This window comes from Babylonia areolata, chromosome 11 (genome assembly GCF_041734735.1).
Source record: "Babylonia areolata isolate BAREFJ2019XMU chromosome 11, ASM4173473v1, whole genome shotgun sequence".
Lineage (NCBI taxonomy): Eukaryota > Metazoa > Mollusca > Gastropoda > Neogastropoda > Buccinidae > Babylonia > Babylonia areolata.
Window position 1 is genome coordinate 7557841 of NC_134886.1, and position 4172 is coordinate 7562012.

The 4172-nt window shown below is 44.4% G+C and overlaps 1 non-coding gene across 1 annotated transcript; it reads right to left on the reverse strand.

The window, feature by feature from the left end:
- Nucleotides 1-2726: 2726 nt before the first annotated feature.
- LOC143287785 (5S ribosomal RNA) lies at nucleotides 2727-2845 on the reverse strand. Its single transcript, XR_013055998.1, has one exon. It is a non-coding gene; the product is annotated as a 5S ribosomal RNA (ribosomal RNA).
- Between the last annotated feature and the right edge of the window lie 1327 nt (nucleotides 2846-4172).

Consider the following 4172-nt stretch of genomic DNA (forward strand, 5'->3'; position numbering starts at 1 on the left):
GCAGCTGGAGCTGCAACTTGTGGCCATGATACATAAGGTTGTATTCAGGGCTGGCATTGGTCCTAGCTTGCTAGTACGACAGGCAACCGTTGGTAGCTTGCTAGTTGCTCCACATGCGGTTACTCCAACAACAGCTTAAGGAAATTAATTGGCTTGGGCCAGGCTTTAATCACCACGAAGGGAAAACACAGCACCCCTCAAGTCAAAGTAGCGAAAACATCACATTTTTGGTGGTCAGTCAACTCGGAGAAGAAGAAGGTTGACCTTCATGACAACTGTTGTTACGGACTGAGCTGCTTATAAGAATACTTTTCTGAATAAATTGTGATTATGATAATGAGGAGGAGAACGCCGATGATCAAAGGATAATCTTGTCAAGAGTCTGATGTACTCATGCTTCTTTGTTTTTGTTTGTTTTATCAAATTTGAGAATTAATTTCTCTTCGTAAAAGAGATATGTCTTCACAATCCAAGTATGGTTACATGGAATGGATTCAGACCAAAGTATGCATGCACATATTGAACAGCACATTTATCGCCATGTAAATAACAATATGTCAGAAAAACTAGAAAATTAGTAATGCTGTTCGAAAATCTGTTCACACACACACACACACACTCTCTCTCTCTCTCACACTCTTATTCTGTCACACACACACACACACACACACACACACACACACACACACACACACACACACACATCTATTTCATATCAGTTCTAATCCTCAGTGGATCCAGAAGGCAGCAAATACGTAAATAATGACAAACTATGAATAAATCAAGAAATCAAATAGAACAACCAGTTCACTCTCACTCTTTCTCTGTTTACGTCAGTGGATGTGCGTGGGAGTGTGTGCGTGTCGGCATGGGTGCATGAATGCAGAGAGAGAAGGTGGCAGCAAGTGCAGCGGAGCCCTTTGTTTACGCTAACACGCCGTCGACACCAAGAAAGGTTTGACGGACAGCGTCATCCGGAACTTTCTTTGTGGTCTCGCGGGTCATTGTGCAGTGTACCCAGCGACATCCGCTGCACAGCACGTCACAACACACCACGTGATCGATGTCCGCTTGGTCCCTGCATCGCTCAGTTACTGCACTGGATGGGGAACGTCAATAACTGGACTGTGTTGGAAAAGCTTTTTATCACCACGGTTTAGTCGGGGGAAATAAGTTCGAGTTTGTTTCTTTTTGCGTTGAAGACGAAAACTGACGTAGAAGGGACCAAGTGTTAGGTATATAGTATTCCTATTTTGAGCGTTGTCTTCTAAAGTCACACATGTATTTGAATACTATCACGCTTCACCCATTCTTGCAAATTACTCGTGCTAAAGCGGTCTACTGTGACTGTGTTCAAAAATCTTTTTGTTGCGGGGGTTTTGTCAAGGAAACAAGCTCAGCATTAGTTTTGAAGATTAATGCAGAAGCGTATCTTGGATGCAGTGTATCTGAGCAGTCACAATGGCATAAGCTGTCAGTCAAATGTGCATGCAAGCAGTTCCCGGGACGATGAAACACACACACACGCACACACACACACGCGCGCGCGCGCGCACGCGCACGCACGCACACACATACACATCACTGACAAAAATGTGTCACACATTATATTAGAAGTCCAGATATTATACTATCTGTTGAATATGTATAGCACTGTGGATATTGGAATGACTACTGAAACAAAATCTGATTAAAATGTGTGGCTGTCTGCTTTCAATGTAAATATGGCACCGGATGTTGTAACAACAACAAAAACAACAACACGTGAAAAACTGGTTCGCTCCAGCATGAATCTTCAGTGCCAAACTCAAACCAGTTCCCCCGACTAAACCGTGGCGATAGAAAGCTTTTCCAACACAGTCCAGTTATTGACGTGCCCCATCCAGTGCAGTAACTGAGCGATGCAGGGACCATCGATCACGTGGTGTGTTGTGACGTGCTGTGCAGCGGATGTCGCTGGGTACACTGCACAATGACCCGCGGGACCACAAATAAAGTTCCGGATGACGCTGTCCGTCAAACCTTTCTTGGCGTCGACGGCTCATAAGACTCACAGAAAGACTCCAGACTCAAGATGCTTTATTCACATATCGGCAAGGCCCTGACAATAAAAGAGAGAGGGAGAGAGATAGAGAAACACAGGCAGAAAGATAGAGAGGGATTAAGATATTGTTTATTCATATATAGGCCTTGACACTTTATGAAGAAGTATGCAAACATAATATTGCATCATGAGTGAGTATTGTAATTAAAAAAAACCCACCATCAAACATAAGTATGCCATACCCACTGTCAGCCATTAGCACACCAAAGGTCAAATCTTTCATCCAGAAACTAACACTTCTCCACTGACGCTGAGTCCATCCAAGTTACTGACGATCTCTTTGTTGACGTTGCTAGCGATGTCGGTCTGTCAGAAGAGGGCTCACACACAGAGACGTCTTGAGCGTAAGGCTGCTTCCTGTAGTCATCACCTTACATTATCAGCACAGACTGGAACAAGTCTTGTCTTGCTGTCCAGGTTACCGGCAAAAGTCGGTTCTGGCGATGAAGCTGCAGTGTGATGTGCGCGTCATAACGAGGAGGGGTGACTAGTTTCAGTTTCAGTAGCTCAAGGAGGCGTCACTGCGTTCGGACAAAACCATATACGCTACACCACATCTGCCAAGCAGATGCCTGACCAGCAGCGTAACCCAACGCGCTTAGTCAGGCCTTGAGAAGAGGAATGCCAACAGCACCCGGTGTTCCCAGGCGGTCACCCATCCAAGTACTCACCGGGCCCGACGTTGCTTAACTTCGGTGATCGGACGAGAACCGGTGTTTTCAACGTGGTATGGCCGTTGGCGGTGACTAGTGGTTGACCTGAACGAAGTCATTGAACAGAGCTGCCTGTCTGGTGATACGGTTGCTGTGATCGCACGATGGTAGTGTGATGACAACAAAGTCTCCAAGCAACATCCTTGCGTGGCTTGCAGTTGGCCAGCATTCCAAAAGCTCGCTCTCTTTCCTGTGGACTTAATCTTGCCATGATCTGCAGAAGTCCGGAATGACATACGACAGTTGCAGTGACTTTTGTTTTCAAACTGAACCCACACGGGAGTTTCTTTCTTACGTTTTGGATTAAAGAGGTTTGAACACGCGTTCGCCTTGGAAGCCAATGACTGCTTAAAGTCTTAACTCCCGAGAGCAAGGTTTCGGTTCTAGCTCCGCCCCATTTCTCTGCATTCAAATTTTGTATTACGTGTAGCTGACACATTTTGTACTTTCCAAAGTCAATTCAGGTCTAGATTGGAAGCTGCTAGGCAAATCTCGCTCTCTGCCATAAATGAAGCCAAACCGTAGCTTTATTAGGCTTTTATTTTGAATAAACCTTCACCGACGTCACAGTGTCAGACTCTGGTGAGAAACTGGCTTGATTCAAATCGCCCGCCATTTATAGTCCGGTTCAGGCTTTAAACGTTTTACACGTGCATTGCATTGCTGGTCACATCTGACCGAAAGTATATTTCAGGTGTGCTGTTGCTCTGTGTGGAAGTTTCCTTTCACAGCCATGTTGAGATAATGCGCAAAGCATAATAAAATGGTGCTTCATCTTAAAGGGGTGCAAACCATCCTCTGAAAATTGTCTTTCATCATTTGAATACGATAAGACGACTTCTGCCATGTACAATTAATAATTTATTGATGAAGAATATATATATATATTTCTATCTGTATATATATATATATATATATATATATATATATATATATATATATCAGAGAGAGAGAGAGAGAGAGAGAGAGAGAGAGAGAGAGATTCAGGTATGTCTATCTTCAATTATTATTCATGTGTGTGCTTATCTATTTATTTACGTGTCCGGTCCACCAACGATTGAAAATGACATCATTTCTTTTGGCGATGGGGAGTGTTTGGAGCGTCTCTCTCTCTCTCTCTCTCTCTGTGGCACGCGCGCTCGCGCGCGTGTGTGTATGTGTGCGCGTGCAGTCTAGTATCTGCAGTCCAACCCGTGCCCTCTAATCCAGCCAAGCACAATTTCTCAAGCATAGTTTCAAAAGCAAAAACTCCAATCCTATCCATCCAGTCCAATCCAACTCCTATCCAATCCCTTCTCTCCTATCCACTGCATCCAGTCCCTCCAGTCCTATCCACTTTTTGATTGATATGGATA